Source organism: Cupressus sempervirens, chromosome 5 (assembly GCF_028749045.1).
Source record: "Cupressus sempervirens isolate cs-2001-9-10 chromosome 5, ASM2874904v1, whole genome shotgun sequence".
In the NCBI taxonomy this organism is placed as follows: domain Eukaryota; kingdom Viridiplantae; phylum Streptophyta; class Pinopsida; order Cupressales; family Cupressaceae; genus Cupressus; species Cupressus sempervirens.
Genome location: NC_143122.1, coordinates 854,517,941 through 854,539,694, shown reverse-complemented (window position 1 = coordinate 854,539,694; position 21,754 = coordinate 854,517,941).

Below are 21,754 nucleotides of genomic sequence, written 5' to 3'. Positions count from 1 at the left end.
GACAAAGGCATGTCATAGCATCAAGACCTTCCATTTTATCCTTTGCGATCTCTTGGCAATGAATGACTCGTAACATCAAAGAACTTTGAAATTTGATTTACGATCTCATGGAAAAGGGGGGTTGTCGTAGCATCACAAGGTCTCAAAAATCACCTTACGATCTTATGGAGCTATCGTAAGATCGTAGACCCAAATCTTTCCTTTTACGATATTATGACTAGGTAGCGGAAATAAACCTAGAGAAATAGGAAATATCATAAGGTTTTTTGCTCATTTTTTAAAAAAAAATTCTAGGGCATTTAAATACTATAAAAAATGGGGAGAGGTCATTGGGTGGGCTAGGTATTCAAAATTCAATTTTTTGGTGGGCACAAAAATAGGCAACAATTTGTTCAGCACTCCCCTTGGGATTCATGACAAGCACTTAACTACCTCCTATGTACTATAAGTTGAGTTGTTGTATCGCACGTTGATAAATCGATCTTTTGGTGCTACAACAATCCCATTCTAACAAGTGGTATAAGAGCTTGGTTACAAGTTTGAATCCTTAGACCCTAGGATAACATTGAGGGGGAGATTGTTAGAAACTTGTTCAGCATTCCCCTCAGGATTCATAAAAAGGGCTTAACCATCTCCTTTGTACTATAATTTGATTGGTTGTATCAGACATTGACAGATTAGTCTTTTGGTGCAATGACAACCCCATTATAACAGGTATTCTCTTCTTTATTTTTAACCCAATCATAGGTATGTAGAAACTTGATTTACTTGGATCTACTTCTTGTGAAAGCCATCAATATTCAAGAAAGAAAAGTAAAAGCGAATGTAAATAATTTTGGTTCTTCATTTCAGTCATTGAGAAGTTGTCTGTATGGTATTCTTGCATTCTTTAAAATGAAATACATACAACATGCATTGCTTCCAAGGACAAATACAAGTATTGATTAAAAAACAAATTCTAGTTATATCAAGTGATGGCTATGATCTTGACACTTTGGATTTATTCTTTTGATCTTGAATTAATTTTTCAAAGAGGAAAACAACTTTATTTTTTGAGTATCTAAAGCTTGATCTTAATGAAGACATTTGTTTACATCAGGACACTCAATGGTAATGATTTTTATTGGTATTTCTAATAAAGAAGTTTTCTTTGTAAATCCCTAACAAAGGGTCTTAATTTTAAAGATTAGTTTGGTTATTATCCGTAACCAAGGGTTTATTGAATTGCCTCTTTAATCAGTTTTACTGGTATATATCATTCAAAAGAAGGAATTAGATTGAATACTTCAAACAAATTTTGAAAATCTCTTTTTAAGAAACATATTGTTAACCTTATTTATTTGATGGTTTGTAAATTATTAGTTTTATAACTGATTACTATATCAAGTAAATATAAATTTTTAGAGTAAGTTCCATATATAAAAGAGTATGGATGTGTGTAACAAAATTGTGAAAATAGGGTGAGACACACAATCATATTAGTTTGTATGTGGAATGTAATTGGCAAGCACTAAAAGAAAGATATTATGGATTGTTTACATGTATAGGTGTGTGTGTGTAGACATAGAAATACAATTGTATGTGTATTTAATCAGTGAATAAACATTGAAAAGGAAAGAATGGTTGATGTCCTAGTAGTTATAGTTGCCATTATAACAAAGAGTTGTTTCTCAATAAGGATGATAGGTTCCAACATAGTGGTTTCTTTGTATGAGAAAAATGAAAGATTTTAAGGGTTTCCCACTCAACACAAAATCTTGTGTCTCTCTTCTATGAGTTGTCTAATTTTCTCAGATATCTTGTACTCTTGTTTTATGATCAGTTTATATGTTTAACTGATTCAATGTTTAAATGTACATATGTTAACTAAATTTGTAAAATTTTGTTAGAAATATCTATTCTGATTCACCCCCCTCCCCATCGAAATAGCCATTACTTTCGACAAGTGGTATCAAAGCATAGGATCCCTTCCTAGGCAATCTTGTAAGAATTATCTAGGGATAGTTTGGAAGTATTAGTGGCATAGACTGAAGGTTCCTCTCTCACCAAAGCCCCATTCTTTGATGGCACCAATTATGTCTTTTGGAAGGTAAGGATGGAAGCCTTCATAAAATCTCTAATGTATGTATGTGGGAAGTTGTAGTCATAAAATACATTGTACCAAAAATTATACCCCAAGTATGAACTTGATAAAGGTGTTAAATTTTCTATGCTATATGGTCTCACAAAAGATGTGTTTGTTAAAGTCGTGTAATGCCAATCTGCTAATGACATCTAGGTAAAACTAGAAACCATTTACCAAGGTGATGAAAAGGTTAAGGAGTCAAAGTTGATAACTGACAAGTAAATCCTAGAAGAGGATTAGGAGATAAAATTGAGGAACATGATGTTGTCTCAAAGGTAGTTCAAACTGTACTACCTAGGTTTGAGAAAAAAATCTCTACTTTGGAGGAGAAGAAAAACTTCTCTAAAATGACCTTACATCAGTTGCAAGGAACTTTAACTACATATGAAATGAGAATAAAAAATAACGTTGGTTCTACTTTAAAAGAAATAGCCTTTAAGGTTGAGAAAAAAGATGAAAGTGATTCAGATATAATAGATGCTCTAGAAGCACCGCTTGTTAGAAAATGGAAAAAGAAATATCAAGGAAAACCAAGATGTTTTAGTTGTGAAAAATTAGGACACTTTGCTACAAAGTGTCCCTATGTTGATCCAGATGAAAATGATAATAAGTCTTGAAAGTCATTCAAAAAGAAACATTGGAATCAAAATAAAAGATTTAAGAATTTTTAAAAGAAGAGTCTCTTGTCAAAAGAAGACTTAAATGAAAAATAAAATGATTCGAGTGAGGAAGGAGAAACACCATTTATGGCTGAAATAATCAATGTTCAAAAATCAAAATCTAGTCAATGAGACCCTTCATCTGATTTAGATGAAGCCAATGATCTTAAGGAAGAGATTTTTTGCTCATTGCAAGAAATAAAGAGATTAAAGAAATTAATTGCCAATCATGAAAAGGAAAATCAAACTTTACAAGCTAAATTAGAAAGTGCAAATTAGATTATTGAAAAAAAAATAAAAAAATTTACTTGATGAAAAAGAAAAGAAACTGATTTTACTACAAAAACATATTGATCAATCTGATTTAAAGTTCAAAATATTTGAAAAAGGTGATTCTTCAAAATAGGTTTCAAACTACATCTTCAAAGGTTATTATTTTAATTGTAACCTATTTCGTCATAAGGCATATAAGTGCAAGATGACTAGAAATAAAACAATATATGGTTTTAAGAAAATAATCAGATGTTTTAAGTGTTGCCACTATGGGCACTTTTCAAATAAGTGTAAACTGAATTTTAAGCCTAAACAAATATAGAAACCTATACTCATGAATGTTGAAAAATCTCTAATGGTTGAAACAACCCTATTTGATCATAAACCTCCAACTTTGGTTTTGGACAATGGTTGTTCACATTATATAACAGGCTGTAAAAATAAGTTTAAAACGCTAAAGGATTTTGATGGAGGATTTGTATATTTTGGAGTTATTCATGTGCCTATATCATAGGTCATAGCTCAACTACTCTAAATAAAGACACTCCTATACATGATTTATATTATGTAGAGGGTCTTAAACATAATCTACTAAGTGTAAGTTAGATTTGTGATCGTGGATATTCCATTTCTTTTGATGCTAAGGGATGCTCTATTAAGAACAGAAATGATAAAGTGATTGCTATTTATTTGAGAATAGGAGGAAATCTTTACAATCTAATTGATTCTATAGTTCAAGAATAATTGTTTATCAATACTTGTCTTGTGAGTCAAGTTGAAGAAAATTGGTTATGGTACAAAAGATTGGGACACTTCAAATTTGATAATCTTGCTAGGATCAACAAGAACAAAAAGATTAGAGGTCTACCTCTAATCAGAAAACCAACAAAAGTTTGTGAAAAATGTGTGAAAGATAAGCAAACAATAACCTCTTTCGAGACCAAAGAATATCTATCTAACAAGCCGCTAGAACTTGTGCATATTGATCTATGTGGTCCAACCAAAATTCCATGCTTGAATGGTGAGAAATATTTCACGTTTTTTGTGGATGATTACTTAAGAATGGTTTGGGTATTTTTTTTAAACATAAATCTAAAGCCTTTGAACACTTCAAAATATTTAGGAAAATGGCAGAAAGCTCAAAACTTATCTAAAATTGAAATTTTTAAGATCAAATCGAGACAAAAATTCACCTCTCAAGAATTCATTGAATGTTGTGAAAAGCATGGTATCAAGAGGCAATATTCAACTACCCATACAGTATAAAAAAAACGGTGTTGTGGCAAGAAGAAATACAACTGTTAAAGAAATGGCTCGAACAATGTTGAGTGAAGAAAAATTTCCTGATAAATTCTAGAAAGAAGTTGTTCATACTATTGATATAATTGATTAATTGTGTATTTTCTTTGATGTTACACAAATTCCATATCATTTTTTGTCAGTGTATGTCGAGCTCACTCGTGCAGTGAAGATAGTTTTCTGTGTCTATCGAGCGTTCTTGTATTTGCCTAGTTCAGAAGGCAGTATCTACCAAGTTCACTCAGGTGTGAAAGGAAAGTCTGTTGAAGATGAGTGTTAACTAAGCTCACTCGATTAATAAAGAAATTTGGATGGAACTAGTGCTAACCAAGCTCACTCGATTACCAAAGGATTTTCGTAAGTTTGCAGTGTTAACCAAGCTTCTGTTGGTTAACACTAGAAATCATTTCTAAGTTAGTGTCTACCGAGCTATGTCAGCTAACGAAGGATTTTCTTGTTTTGGCATATTAAGCTTAATTGATTTATCTATTGGTTCTAGCCGATTGAGATGATGAATATTGATTATTCTAAGTTGTATTTGAGCTTACTTGAAAATGTGGATGATATAATTATAAGGTCAAGTTGTGAATGTAAAATAAGTAGAATGCATGAGAGTGTGAATTGAAAATTTAGTGATGAGCAGAGGAAACAAAGGACAAGTAGAATATCCTTGTGGAGTTGAAGAGATATATTTGATCAAGAAGGATCAACTAAAAGCTAGAATAGAGATATGTAATCAAAAATTCAGTTGCATTCAATTCAAGTCATCTCATTGTTACTTTCTAACCATTGTAGCAGTGATCTAAATCTCTTAACAGAGTTAGCTTAACAGCTATTTGTAAATCCTCTAACAAGGTGGCAGTTATATTGAATTGTCTCAAGACCTCTGACAAGGCCACTTCTAATAGGATGATTAAATCCTCTAATAGGGTCACACCTAATAGTGTGTTTTGTAACCTTTAACAAGGTTGGCTCCTAACAGGACTCACTTCAAAAGAGTGAAAACAGTAACTAGTTGCGATTGGTGGTTTTCCCAAATTGGGTTTCCATGTTAAATCTTGGTGTCAAATGTGTTCATGCTATTTAATTTTATGTGTTTGAAACTAAGTTAAAGTAATGGTAATCACAGATAATATCTAAATATTTGCATGTTAATGTTTATCAAGAAATCCTAGTGTTTACCAAGTTACAACATTTTTTTGTTTGTCGAACATCTACAGTATTCAGTTTTCAAAGTTTGTTTTTATACTGACATCTAAGGGATCTAGGATTTATTTTAGTGGCAACTAATTCACCCCTCCCCTCTTAGTTTCTCCTCTTATATTTCCAACAATTGGTATCAGAGCTTTTGGTGCTTGCAGAGAAGGTTTCAAGGACCTAAGCTAAAGATCAGTATGTCTTATAGAAGAGAGATTCCTAAGCTAAATAGAGACAATTTTGTATCATGGCAAGGACTAATGAGACTACATGTAGGTAGTATCAGTGATTTAGGTTGGAAATATCTTGATACTAAATAAAAGACTCCCACTAGAACATTATTAGTTGAAGATATTGCTAAAAAGAAAAATTATAACATCATGATTATTGGTATTGCATCTACTCTCAGTTATGCTCAATTTGATGAGGTAAAGGATTGTAAAACTACTTTTGATATGTGGAACAAACTAAAAGATATCTATGGAGGAGATGACAATGTAAAAAGAGCCAAAGCAGAAAGCTTTAGAGGACAATTTGATCAAATGAGAATGAGAGAAGATGAAAACATTGCAAAATATGTGGAAAGAATCAAGGCTAGTGTATGTGCAATCAAAGCATCTAGAGGAGACATCAAGGAGGAAACTATTGTAAGTAAAGTGCTTAGAACTCTTCTTCCTATTTATGCAATTAGAGTATTTTCTATTCAAGAGATGAGATGTGATCCAAATTGTAAAATGTCTTTGGATGCTCTAGTTGGAAGATTGACAGCTTTTGAGTTAGATAATTTTGATAACTATGTTCCTTCTTCAAAGAATATTAAGTCTACATTTGAAGCTAAACTTTCACTCAAGAAAAAGGGCAAAAAGTCAAAATTTAGTCAATCAGGAAGTGAAGAAGATGGAACATCAGAAGAAATTTTAGACAATGATCTTGAAGTTGTTGAAGCCCTACTTGCAAGGAAATACTCAAAAGGTAGAGGAAAGTACAAAGGTAAAGTTCCTCTTATTTTCTTTTCTTGTGAAGAAGTTGGGCACATTGCTGCAAGGTGTCCAAACAGAGAAAACAAAGATGAAAAGAAAAGTCATAAGTACAAAGGCAAGAAGGATTTCAAGAACTACAAGAACCACAAGGACAAAGGGAAGAAATCTTGTTTTATGGCTAAAGATTTTGATAACAATGAAGATAAAATAGTATATATTATTGTAAAAGATGAATCTAATGATGAAGGAGATAAGATGACATTATCTCTCATGTTAGCAAAAATGATACATGGATTAGTGATAGTGGTTGCTCACATCATATGACTAGAGATAAAACAAAATTTGAAAATATGGAACCTTATGATGGAGGTAGTGTAAGATTTGGAAACAATGAACCTTGTTGCATAAAAGGTAAAGGGTGCATCTCATTGACCAATGAACTTGTATGTGACAATGCTTATTGGGTTGAAGGATTAAAGCATAATCTACTGAGTGTGGCACAATTGAACAACATTGGATTCAAGGTAGAATTCATAAGAGGCAAGGCCAAACTACTAGATGGAAAAGGAAATCTGGTTGGATCTAGCAAGCAAACAAAAGGTAATCTATTTTATCTTGATCTCGGTGAAAGTTCATATTTTATTGCTCAAGTAGAAGAAAGTTAGTTATGGCACAAAAGACTATGTCACATAAACTTTGATAATCTAGTTAAGATTAGCAAACATAAGAGAGTAAGAGGTCTTCCTAGTTTGAAGAAACCTAACATGGGTCTATGCAAGAATTGCCAAATTGGTAAAATGGGAAAGACTAGTTTCAAAAGCAAAAACTATCAGTCTGAAGAAGTCTTAGATATTGTTCATACTGACTTATGTGGTCCTATTGGAATAGAGAGTTATAGTGGAGAAAAAATTCTCATTCTTTTTTTTGATGATTATTCTAGAATGATGACTGTAATGTACTTGAAAGAAAAATCTGAAGCTTTTCAAAAGTTCAAGTGGTATCTGGCAAGAGTAGAAAAAGAAATTGGAAAGAAATTAAAATGTTTGAGATCATATAGAGGTGGTGAATTCATCTCCAATGAATTCAATAATTTTTGCATTAAAAGAGGAATCAAAAGACAGACATCAACCCCTAGTACACCTCAGCAGAATGGTATAGCTAAAAGAAGGAATAGATCCATCATGGATTGTGCAAGAACATTGATGATTGAAAAGAATGTTTCTCTCAAATATTGAAAGCTATCAACACTACAGTTCATACCTTGAATAGAGTACAGTTGAAGAAAGACTCAATACAAAATCCCTATGAACTATGGTATGGCTACAAACCTAATGTAAGTTACTTGAAAGTATTTGGCAACAAATGTTATATCTTAAAAGAATCTAGAAAACGAAAATTTGATGTAAAAGGTGATGAAGGCATGTTTCTACGATATTCCTGTAGAAGTAAAGCATACAAATTTTTGAATTTGTCTACTCATAAAATCATAGAAAGTGCACATATTAGAATTGATGAGTTTGTAGAAAAGAGTGAAGAAGAAAGCAGCAAAAAACCAGAGGATTACAAAAGATTCATTTACTATGAACCTGATACTTTACCAATCACATTTGAAGGAAATGAGGCTTCACCTCCTAATTCTCCAAAATCTCCAATAGTTACTGAGTTTCATATAGTGCAACCTGAGTCATAGTCTGAAGGACTCGAGTCACAGTCAGAGGCTACCGAGCTAGTTCAAACTGAGTTTGATGGAATCAAGTCACAAACAGTGGGACCCAAGCCTCACATTGAAGTTCATGATGAAATCAATGAAAGACATTCGTTATCCAAAGTGCCTATATTAGCAAAATATGTCAGAAGGCATCATGCACCTAAACAGATCATTGGAGACAAATCTGATGGAACAATGACAAGAAGTAAATTGAAATATACATGTTTATTTGCTGAATTTGAACCTAGAAATGTTAAAGATGCATTGGATAATGAAAGTTGGGTTGAGGCAATGAATGAAGAAATAGAATAGATTGAGAAGAACAAAACTTGGACTCTTGTTCCTAGACCCAAGGATAAAAATGTAATTGGCACAAAATGGGTGTTTAGAAATAAGCTGAATGAAGATGGAGAAGTTTCAAAAAACAAAGCAAGATTAGTATGTAAAGGCTATTCTCAAGAAGAAGGTGTTGATTATGGTGAAAATTTTTCTCCTGTTGCAAGATTAGAAGGTGTTAGAACTTTACTAGCATATACAACACAAAAAGAATTTAAATTATATCAAATGAATGTTAAATCTACATTCTTGAATGGAATTCTTGATGAGGAAGTTTACATTGAGAAACCATAAGGTATTGTAGATCCTAGCAAGAGAGACATGGTTTGCAAACTACATAAAGCATTATATGGTTTCAAGCAAGCTCCCAGAGATTGGTATGAAAGACTACATTATTATTTGTCACATATTGGCTTTCAAATAACAAATGATAATAGTAGTTTGTATGTCAAAGAAGGACTAGACAAGAAGATTGTATAGGCAGAAATATTTGTTGATGACACTTTATTCACAAGGAATGATGACCTATGCAAAGTATTTTCAAAAGAAATGAGTAAAGAATTTGAAATATCTATGTTTGGTGAGATAAAATTCTTTGTTGGATTGTAGATACAAAAAAATAAAAATAGTATCTACATCACTCAATCCAAGTATATCAAGGAGATACTAAAGAAATTTGGAATGGAAGATTCAAAACCTGTTGGAACCCCTATGTCTACTGGACATAAGCTTTCCAAAAATGATGATTCCAAAGTAGTAGATCAGACCACATATAGATCAATGATTGGAAAATTAGAGTATGTAGTACATACAAGGCCTGATATTGCATTAGCATTTGGTATGGTGGAAAGATTCTCAAAAAATTCCAGAGAAAATCACATGATGGCAATCAAGAGAATCATGAGATATCTAAAAGGTACTGAAGACTATGGCTTATGGTACAAACTTAAAGGCAATCTAGACTTGAAGGTATTTACTGATGTTGATTGGGTAGGAAGTGTTGATGACAGAAAGAGCACTAGTGGTGGAGCATTCTTTCTTGGTAAAAGACTAGTGTCTTGGACAAGCAAGAAGCAAAATTGTACATCTCAATCCATAGCAAAGGTAGAATATGTGGCAGCAACAGTTAATTATTTGGTTCAAGCAACTATTGGTAGGTATGAAGATAGAGATCAAGGATCTAGTTGTTATATATTGTGATAACACCAGTGCAATCAATATATCAAAAAACTCAATGATGCATTCCAAAACAAAGCACATTGCTATAAAATATCACTTCTTAAGAGAATTGGTGCAGGATAAAGAGGTTAGATTGGAATATGTGAATACAAAAGAACAAATTGCAGACATATTCACTAAGCCATTACCTAAGGATACATTCCTATATCTAAGCAGTAAGCTAGGGGTCACTCCCCTATTTGAAGCTCACTAAATGAAGTTTAGTGATGCATCATCTAGAGCATGTTGAAGATCAATCAGATGATGCAAAATTGGCAAGGGCGCATTGCAAATGAATCAATACTTGAGGTTAATTGATATTAATAGAGTTGTTGTCTTTGGCATGTGTTGTCAAAGAGGGAGAAGTTATACTGTCATATCTCTTAAGAAATTTTTCTAAAAAGGAGAAGTTTCCAGTAAAAGGAAGAATGAACTTGGCAAGAAATTTCTTTTACAGATAGAAGTTTTCTGACAAAGGGAGAGATCTGTAGGTAGGAAAGAGCTCACATTTATAGAGGGATTTCTCATGGTTGAGAATTAGAATGAAACTAAGGATATGTTTCTTACTTTATTCTTGCTCTAGAAATTTCATTGTGCTATGACATGTTGTGTTGCCATCAATGCCAAAGAGGGAGATTGTTGATATAATTGATTAATTATCTATTGAATTTGATGTTACACAAATGTCATATTAGTTTCTGTTAGTGTATGCCGAGCTCACTTGGGTAGTGAAGACATTTTTCTTTGTCTACTAAGCATTCATGTGTTTGCCTAGTTCAGAAGGCAGTGTCTACCAAGTTCACTCAAATGCTGAAGGAAAGTCTACTGACGATGAGTGTTAATCGAGCTCACTCAATTAATGAAGGAAGATGGATGGAATGAGTCCTAACAGAACTCACTTGGTTACCAAAAGATTTTTGTAAGTTTGTAATGTTAACCGAGTTTCTATTGGTTAACATAGGAAATCATTTCTGAGTTAGTGCCTACCGAGCTTGGTCGGCTAACGGAGGATTTTCTTATTTTGGTTAAGCTTAATTGATTTATCTATTGATTCTAGCTGACTGAGATGATGAATATTGATTATTCTAAGTTGTATTTGAGCCAACTTGACAATGTGGATGATATAAGTATAAGGTCAAGTTGTGAATGTAAAATAAGTAAAATGCATGAGAGTGTGAATTGAAGATTTAGTGATGAGAAGAGGAAGAGAAGGATAAGAAAAATATCCTTGTGGAGCTAAAGAGATATATTCGGTCAAGAAGGATCAAGTACAAGCTAGAACAGAGATCTATAATCAGCAATTCAGTTGCATTCAATTCAGGTCATCTCATTGTTACTTTCTAACCATTGTCGCAGTGATCTAAATCTCTTAACAGAGTTAGCTTAATAGCTATTTGTAAATCCTTTAACAAGGTGGCAATTCTATTGAATTGTCTCAAGACCTCTGACAAGGCCACTACTCACAGGGTGATTAAATCCTCTAATAGGGTCACACCTAATAGTGTGTTTTGTAACCTTTAACAGGGTTGGCTCCTAACATGGCTCACTTCAGAAGATTGAAAATAGTAACTAGTTGCAATTGGTGGTTTTCCCAAATTGGGATTCCACGTTAAAACTTGGTGTCAAATGTGTTCATGCTATTTACTTTTATGTGTTTTCAACTAAGTTAAAGTAATGGTAATCATAGATAATATCTAAAGATTTTCATGTTAATGTTTACCGAGCAATCCTAGTGTTTACCGAGTTACAACATTTCTTTTTTTGCTAAACATTTGCAGTATTCAATTTTCAAAGTTTGTTTTTGTACTGAAATCTAAGGGATCTAGGATTTATTTTAGTGGAAACTAATTCATCCCTCCCCTCTTAGTTGCTCCTCTTATATTTCCAACACATACAACTATATACATCTTAACTAAGGCTCAAATCAGCATAAGGATTTCTTATACTCCTTATCTGTTATGGAATGGTAAAATTGCTAATGTGAAGAACTTCAAAAAAATGAATTTAAATGTTTTATCAAAAAGAATAATGATTCCTTAGAAAGTTTCAATTCAAGATCTGATGAAGGTATCTTCTTAGGGTATTCTATTCATAGCAAAGTATTCAAATGATACAATAAAAGGATGAATAAAATCATAGAAGCTATAAATGTGATTTTTGATGCAAGTTCTTTATTACACAAAAATAATGAAAAGGATATTGAAGAAGGTTCTCTTCAAAGATTAGAACATATTTATGATAATCAAGAATTAGATGATGCTAATTCAAAAATAAGTGATCAAAATAAACAAAAAAATTGTTCAACTCCTAAAGTGACTAATACTAATGTGAAAACTCCCTCTAGAATTATTACTAAGAGTCATCCTGAATCTCACATTCTAGGAGGTTGGAATCTTGACTAGAAGAAAAGCCAAAAATGATGAACATGCTCATATTGCAGAAAATTTTTGCTTAATATCATATTTGAACAATTAATGTGACTGAAGCACTCATACATCCTTTCTGGTTGAATGTCATGCAAGATGAAATTAATCAAATTGAAAAGAATAAAATATGGGAGCTTGTTTGTAGACCTGATGTAAAAAATGTCATAGGTGGAAATAGGTGTTTTGCAAAAAACTTAATGAAGATGGAAAATTCGTGAGGAACAAATCCAAGCTTGTATGTAAAGGTTATGCTCAACAAGAAGGTATTGATTTTGGTGAAACTTTTGCACCAGTTGTGAGAATGGAATTAATTAGAATATTCCTTCCATATGCTAGCTATAAAAAAAAATTATTTTTTAACAAATGGATGTTAAAACAACTTTTTAAAATGGTTATCTTGAAAAGGAAGTTTATATGGAACAACTAGAAGGTTTTAGATCTTCTAAAAAACCAGATTTTGTATACCATCTTAAAAAGGCATTATATGGATTGAAACAAACCCTTAGGGCTTGGTATTCTAGGATGGATAAATATCATATCTCTAATGGCTTTACTCATGGACATACAAACATCACTTTATACACAAAATTTGTAAATCATGATATTTTAGCAGTTGAGATTTATGTGGATGATATCATTTTTGGATCTCCTTATGATGATTTGTCAAAACAACTTTCAAACATCATGGAATCTGATTTTAAATTTTCACTTTTGGGTGAGCTTACATTTTTTTCTTGGTTTATAAGTATCACAACTTGAAAATGGCTTATTTTGTCACAAAAAAACTATGTGAAGGAAATGTTAAAGAAATTTAACATGGTTGATTGTGTAGTGCCTCTCGTGTTTGCAGTCTGTACCTTGTCTATTTTTGATTCGAGAGATACTTGATACTCTTTTGATATATATACCTTGAGATGACCTGAGGGTCGAATGTTATATTTTGATTTCCGTACCATAGATGCTTTGTTGCTATGTTGTTCAGTTTATCATATTTGCATTTTGATGTTATTTTGAGATGACAGTAGATCTATGATAACTGATTATCTGGTTATATGATGTATTGGACCTATTTGTTGACTATGTTATGAGATGGATTCTATGCTATGGTTATTTACTTCATTCTTGTATCTTCACACTTTCTGTGAATGTGAGTGATGTAAATGGATTAAATAGGTATTTTAATACATGTTGCTTCGGCTATGATATTATTTGCCATTACACTTGATCGTGTGTTTTAGTGTGCAGGAATTATATCCCTAGCAATGGCCTATGGAGTTAGTGATCCAGCTATTCATATTTGGGCAATGTCGCTCCTATATGGTCGACGTATCCTTATTTAGTTATTTTATATTAAAACCTTTCGGTGATTAGCAAATCCGAACTCAGTTGCATTATGTGATTAGACCGGTGAACATGTCTGTGCATTTAGAAGTTTGCATTCATTGCGAAAGTGTTAAGTGTTTTTTGTAATTTTGGGTTTTTGGGTTTTTAATCTTTTGGATTTAATTTCTGGCAGCTTTGCCTTAGGTGAATTTCCATTACGGATAATAACCTGTTTTTCGTTTGGGTTGTTTCGGAGTTTAACTACTCCAGCTAGCTATTTTTCCATTATCAGCTATTCACTCAAAATGAATAAATATTGGAAAAGTGAATTCATTATTTACTTCTCACATTTTGGAAAATTGGGTTTTGGTGAGCAAATTTGGAAATCTTCTTCTGAAGGATTATTGTTTTGCTCATTACGGGAGTTGTGAGCGTGGTATCTTTGCGAGGTTGGTCTCGTTGGATTCGGCTCGAGGAGTTCTCGCTTTGTCGACAGTTTCAGCAGTTTCAGCGGAGTATTTATTTTATTCTATGGGTTTCAGTTTCAGCCCTTTTTGCTGTCAAGTAGGGCCTTCCCATTTTAATGTTTTTTCTCTGTTTCTGCTTCCATTTCTTGTAGCAATATGTTAGGAGGTTGTGAACTAGTGTTCCCCTCCATTTTTGTTTGCTAGTTCTACCCGGTTGGTCGGGTATGAATGTTTTACCTATTTTTGAAATGGGGGTTTGGGTTTTTGGGCCGTTATGCTGCCCGTTTTTGCATACGGTGTCTGTTTTCAATTATTTTTAGATTTTTGGGGTTTTTGAACCCAAAGGCCAAATGGGTTTTAATTTTGGAATTTTTCCAAAATTTGGGGTTTTTACCTCATTTTGCATGCCAGCCTGTTTTCTCGGGCTTTCTTGGCACATTGTGGTTCGTGGACCTGGATGATCCATTTGGATACCAGTCGGAACACTTTTGCATCTTTTGTTGCATTGGGATGCATATAGTATCCATCATTCCGATTTTGGTTTGATTGATTGACTTCTGTTTGTATTCTCATCCTGTCCTTGTGTATGATCTCTGTGATGGTGGTGCGCCACACACATGTACATTGTCAGGTGACCTGCGGGGCCTGACCTTCCGTGGTACTTTCGGAAGTTGTGATCATTGGGGTTGGGTTGAGAGTTTGCATGCCTTCGAGCACTCATCGTTGGATGAGCATGGGTAGGGTAGGGTAGCATATGGAGGGGGCTTCTATCTTGCAACCTGGTGACTACTTCCCGATTGGCAGAGGAAGTTTTATATAAGTGATAATTAAATTAAAACTTGGGGTGGTAATAACATTAAAGATAATAAATGGTACTTTTGTGTATTGGCCTTCCGTTGAGGGAGTTGAGCTACACAGTTTATTGGCCTTCCGTTGAGGGAGTTGAGCTACACAGATCCGAGCTTGGGCTTTTGATGCCAAGCAACTCTCCATGATGTCAGTCCCTACGTAGTAGCCATTGAGGTGTCTAACCAGGACCTGTAGTTTATGCATTGTCTATGTCTTGGATTCAGTCATCATATTGCTTGGCGTGTGTGTTAGCCATGGTTGTTGTTTTGTGTGTGTGTGTGGTTGGATCATTATCTCCATCAGCACGGCGGGTGTGGACCTACGGGTGCCACATGGTTGGGAGGCGTAGCTACCTTCACCACTGCTAGGGACCGGTGTACAGAGACGGTCTATTGTTCTAGCGTGATCCTTGTTGGATGTGTCACTTGGTACTTCAGTCTACGGAGTATGCTTCTTGTGATTTATGCTCTCATTATGATGTTATCATGTTTAGATGATGTTAGTTTTAATGCTTTCCTCATTATGATGATTAGCATGTAGTAGATGATGTTATCCGATTACAGGGTTATCTTATGTTACTACCAGCATGTTAGATTTCATTTACTTATATTGTAGCATGTTTAGTAGTGATGTCCCTATCACGACAGCACTGATGATCTAACCGGTGGCTTGGGATGTCATGTGCGGGGGATGGCTAGGGCCCACGATGGTCCTATGACGCCATTGACGGTTGGGAGGAACCATGTACTTAGTTGGTTATTTTTCTCATTGCAATGTTATCTATGTTATTGCGATGTTATTTCAATTGTTGTGATGTTTCCTTTCTGTACTTTCCCTTCTTTGTTTGATAGATGGTTAGATTTCATTCTTTGTATGTTTGTTACTCAATTTTGGTTCGAGTGTTTTGGCCTCGAAATGTGGATCCGGTACTCCCTGGTGTGGAGGTTCTTTTGTCAGTTTTTCCCCATTTTTGAGTTCTGGAAGTGTTTTTACTTTCTATGGGCGACATTTGTTCAGCATTGTGCGACACTGATAAAGTATCTCACGCCCATAGAAAGAATGTCGCACGATACTATAAAGTGTCGCACGCATTACTGAAGAAGTGTTGTATGACACTGAAAGAGTGTCGCACGACTTTATGAGAAATGTCGCACGATACTTTTCCAGTATCGCACGCCTTCTTGAGAAGTGTCGCATGCACTAAGGGAGAAGTGTCGCCCTCCCTTAGTGAAAAGTGTTGCACGCCTTTTGGTTAAAACCTGCGCGTGCCAACAGCAGGCACATTTTGTAGTGTTCTAATCTTTTTGAGGGTTGATCTGGATACCCTTTTGGGTGTTCTTCAAGCCTATGTTGTTGCATTTTGAATTCAGGAGGTTTCTTTTGAAATTCAGTTTTTGGGTTTCTGTTGTAGTCCTTCAGGGTTTAAAATATATCGTTTAAGTAATTCCTTATACTTAAGATATATTTTAATATATGCGACGATTCATTTGAGATGGGTTTCAGACCTCTGCGAGCTAAGGTGTAGATTCTAGGAAAAATCAGGGCTTCAGAAATTCAGACTTAACCAAATTTCAGGGCTTCAGGATTTCAGACTTAGCCAGTTTCCAAGAGTCAGCTTATGTCTTTCAGCTTGGTAGGCTTTTGTGGTTTTCGTGATTGTGTTCTAGTTGGTAGTGGCATTTGGAGATCCGTTAGTGCTTGGTTGTCTTTCAGTCTTTCGTTGCGATCTTTTGGTTTGTGTAGGTTGTATCATGTGCACTTACACTTGTAAAAAAAAAAAAAAATTGTTCTGACTTGTTTTTCATCCTTGTTTCCAAGGATCTCCAGGCAAGGCATTACAGATTGTAAACTAGTTAGCACACCTATGAAAATTAGTTGTAAATTGGTTAAAGATGATGATTCTCCTATAGTTAATCAGACAACATATAGATCCATGATTTGTAGTTTTTTATATCTCACAACTTCTACACTTGATCTAATGCAAGTTGTATTCTTGGTATCTTGGTTTCAATTTGCTTTAAAATAGTCCCATCTTTATGTAATTAATAGAATACTAAAGTACATTCAAGGTACACTTGATTTTGGTCTATGGTATTCACATAGTAATGTTTTCACCTTGATTGATTATACAAATGTAGATTGGGGTGGATCTAAGGATAAAAAGAGAACTAGTGGTGCTGCATTTTTTTCTTGGTGACTATTTGGTTGCCTGGCATAGCAAAAAGTAGGAATGTGTCAATCTATCCATTTTTAAATCCAAATTTGTTGATGCTACAACATGTTATACATAGTTAATGTAGATGTATTATCAACTATCTAACTTAGGCATTTAGGTACCAAAGCCTATTTACATTATGTGTGACAATGTGAGTGCTATTTGATTGAGTAAAATTATGTTTATGCACTCTAGAACCAAACATGTGGCTATAAAACTTCATTTTTTAAGAGATAAGGTGCTTGACAATGAATACAAGTTGATATATAATCCTACTCAAGCACAAATGGCTAATATTTTTACAAAATCCTTATCTTGGGATACTTTTGAACAACTCCCACTAGATTGGGAGTCTTCTCTCAATCTTTGTTGCACTGATTTACTCACTTTAGGGGAGTTTGTGTGTAGGTTTATGCTACCACACTCAATTATTATTTATCCAAAAGAAGTTCCTTTTTGCCGTTGATGCAAAATGGGGGAGAGAAATATTTGGTATTTAGTATGGTTGATTCAATTTCAGTGTTTCTTCATTATATTTGTTTAGTGATTGGTAACAGTGGTGGTTCTTCATGTAGTGATATGTTTGATTTATCCTGGCTCTTCATATCGTTTAACAATGGTTCTTGTGAATTTTTTTTGGCACAGTGGTTTGATACATACATTCTTCAGATTTTGATATAGTTCATGTAAGAATATGGTGGACATGATTAGTTGGCAGTTTTGTACACAAATATCACATTTTTTGTTCTCAGGAATACAGTTGAGGTTTGGAGTTTTATACATATGGAATTTTATTTGTTTATACTTGATGCATCATAATTATTCTTTCATGTATAAATAAATGTCATACAGAAAGATGAACATATCTTTTTAATTCATCTATATATACTTATTTATTTGTGTGAGAATCATTTACTCATATGTGTACAAGTTATGGTGTATGAATTATAATAGATATTTTGCCTCAAGGAAAATGGGGGAATTTGTTGGACATATATTTGTCCTTGATACATTTGGTAAGGTGGCATCGATAAGTTAAAATATTTTTTTTAAACCATCTCAACTCGCACATGAAAAGAAGGATATTTATTTTAAAACCATGGCATCAGATTGTGGTTTTGGTTTTTGTGGTATATTAAATGTTTATCAAACTTGGGTTAAGTAACATGACCTTAAAGTTACTTGGTGTTTGATGCACCCACGATAGAAGTGTATGGCAGAGTTAAAGAGATATCAAATTTATTTTTTTTGTGAAAATTGAAAGAAAGCTAATAGCCTTCGAAAGGCACAATTTCTTTGTTATTTTTCCCTAAACACTACAATGATTATGTGTTGAATGAGGAGCTTGTGATATAGTAGTCAAATATTTTGGTGGGTTTTTTGGTATGTCTTTCTATGTATGTCGCGGTGATTCTATTGATACTATTCTTGTTGAGATTCTATTTCAGTTTGTAGAGGTAAAATTTTGTGTTGATTACAGTATGAAATGAAGCAATTTTTCAATGTCATTGTTTTATCATTTTCAGTTGTCACGAGAATGTAAAGGTTGTAGTGTTGACAATTGGCTAATAGTGATATGTAATTGTTGTCATTTATGGAAACACATGATGTACATGTTCACAGGAAACCTCAAAAATAAAGATACTTAGTGTTTGGTAATCAGAAAATTATCTAAGTATAGAATTTGGTTTACAACAGTGTATTGTTTTGTTTATAACATGTTGCTGACATCATATTATGATTAGCGAAGTTACATGGAGATAGTATACATGTTGGTGATGATGTGTATAACCTTGAAAGTTTGTACGAACTGTATGGAACATAGATAATCATGTTTTGATGAAGCAAGACAATGAAATTGAAGGAAAGAATTATTTTGTTTACAAAACAATTACTTGTCCAATTAGGGCTGACATCCTAGATGTTTACTCTAACTTGGAAAAGTGAATTGTTGTCTTAGTCAACCCAGCAGTAATTTGTGTAAAGGCATGGTATTTATGCAAAGGACTTTTTGCGATAAGATGGTGTAGTTGTGAAGTGCTTGTAAGTGTTATCCTGTAAGTTTGCGAAGTGAGTGAACTTTTGTGAAAGTGATATATGCGAAGTTTTATATGAGCTATCTAGTGATCTGAGATTGAGCTGAAGATCAGAGATCAGACAAGGAAGGAAAATAACAGTAAATTACTTGTTTGAGCAGTGAGCTCTTCTTGTAGTTGAAATTGCATGTTTGGGCAGTGGGTTCTTCTTGCATACATTATCCCACAACTCCTAATAGGGTTGGCACAACTCCTAACAAGGTTGGAATCTCCTAACAGAGATTCAAAGTCTCTTAACAGGAACTACTTATATTCAATTTTCTCATTGACTCTTAAAAGGGTCCATCCTCTAACAAGGAACTTATATATTAGTATATTATCTAGTGGGTATCATCCCCATCAGGGTTTCCCTAGTTAACAAAATATGGTGTTATGAGTTATATTTGTGCATTGTTACTATTATTGTTCAATATTATTTTATTTCTTTATTATGCACAGTTTAAAGTAAGTAATAATATCCAGTTGGCGACAAAAGTTTGTAGATTACTGATTCATCCCCTCCCCCTCCCCCCCCCCCCCTCCCCCTCTCAGTAATCCCTATTTCTAACATGCAGTACATGTTTTCTTTAAAAAGTGATTCTAATATCCTCAATGTGGTTGAATGCATACATGACGGAGATACAAGGGACTAAAATAGAAAATGGTGTTTCTCTACGTCTAAAGACACACTCAAAGAAGAAAGTATTCTCCGCTTTATTTTTAACCCAATCACAAGTATGTAGAAACTTGATTTCCTTGGATCTAGTTCTTGTGAAAGCCATTGATAATCAAGAAAGAAAAGTCAGAAGGGACGTAAATAATTTTGATTCTTCATTTCAATCATTGAGAACTTGTTTGTATGGTATTCTTGCATTCTTTAAAATGAAATACATACAACATGCATCGCTTCCAAGGAGAAATATTTATTGATTGAAAAAAAATTGTCTGTTATATCATGTGATGGTTATGATGTTGACACTTCAGATTTATTCTTTCGATCTTGAATTAGTTTTTCAAAGAGGAATATCTAAAACTTGCTCTTAATGAAGGCATTTGTTTACATCAAGATACTAGATAACAATTTTTGTTGGTATTTCTAATGAAGAAGTTTTCTATATAAAACCCTAATAGAGGGTCTTGATTTTGAAGCTTCTTTTGGTTACTATACCTGACTGAGGGTTTACTAATTTGGTTCTTTAATCAGTTTTGGTACTGTAAATCATTCAAAAGAAGGAATCAATTTGAATACTTCAAACAATTTGTGAAGATTTTTTTTTAAACAACATATTGTTAACCTTGTTTATTTGAGGGTATGCTTTATCAATTTTATAACTGATTATTGTATCAAGTAAATGTAAATTTTTAGAGAAGTTGTTTGTATGGTATTCTTGCATTCTTTAAAATGAAATACATATAACATACATTGCTTTCAAGGAGAAATATTTATTGATTGAAAATAAATTTTCAGTTATATCATGTGATGGTTATGATGTTGACACTTCAGATTTATTCTTTCAATCTTGAATTAGTTTGTCAAAGAGGAATATCTAAAACTTGCTCTTAATGAAGGCATTTGTTTACATCAAGACATTGGAAGGTAACAATTTTTGTTGGTATTTCTAATGAAGAAGTTTTCTTTGTAAAACCCTAACAGAGGGTCTTGATTTTGAAGCTTCTTTTGGTTACTATACTCGACTGAGGGTTTATTGATTTGGTTCTTTAATCAGTTTTGCTACTATAAATCATTCAAAAGAAGGAATATATTTGAATACTTCAAACAATTTGTGAAGATTCTTTTTTAAGCAACATATTGTTAACCTTGTTTTTGAGTGTTTGCTTTATCAGTTTTATAACTAATTATTGTATCAAGTAAATATAAAATTTTAGAGTAAGTTCGATATGATGTGTGTAACAAAAATGTGAAAATGGTGTGAGACACATAGCCATATTAGTTTGTAAGTGAAACACACTTGATGAGCACTGAAAGAAAGATATTATGGATTGTTTACATGTATAGGTGTGTGTAGTCATCGACATACAATTGTATATGTATTCAATGAGTGAAAAAGCATTTAAAAGGAAAGAAGGGTTGATGCCCTAGCACTTGTAGTTTCTATTGTAACAAAGAGTTGTTGCTCAATAACAATGACATGTTCCAATAGAGTGATTTTTTTGCCTATGAAAAAAATGAAAGATTTTGAAGGTTTCTCACTGAGCACAAAATCTTGTGTCCCTCTTCTGTGAGTTGTCTAATTGTCTAATTTGCTCTAATATCTTGCACTCTTGTTTTATGATCATTTTATATATTCAGTTGATTAAATATTTAAATGTGCATATGTTAAATAAATTTCTAAAAGCTTGTGAAAAACATCTATTTTGATTCACCCCCACTCAAAATAGCCACAACTTCCAACATGTATTACTACAAGCCACAAGAAGAATTCTATCGAATAGTTTAAAAGATGACTGAAAATAAACAATTCAAATCAAAGATAAGTTAGTCTTAAAAGGAGCAAATTGTTTAGTGGAAGAGAAATCCAACAACAAATGGAAAATCCTAGAATAGTTCAAATTGATCTATGAAAAGGTCCAAATTCTAGTAAA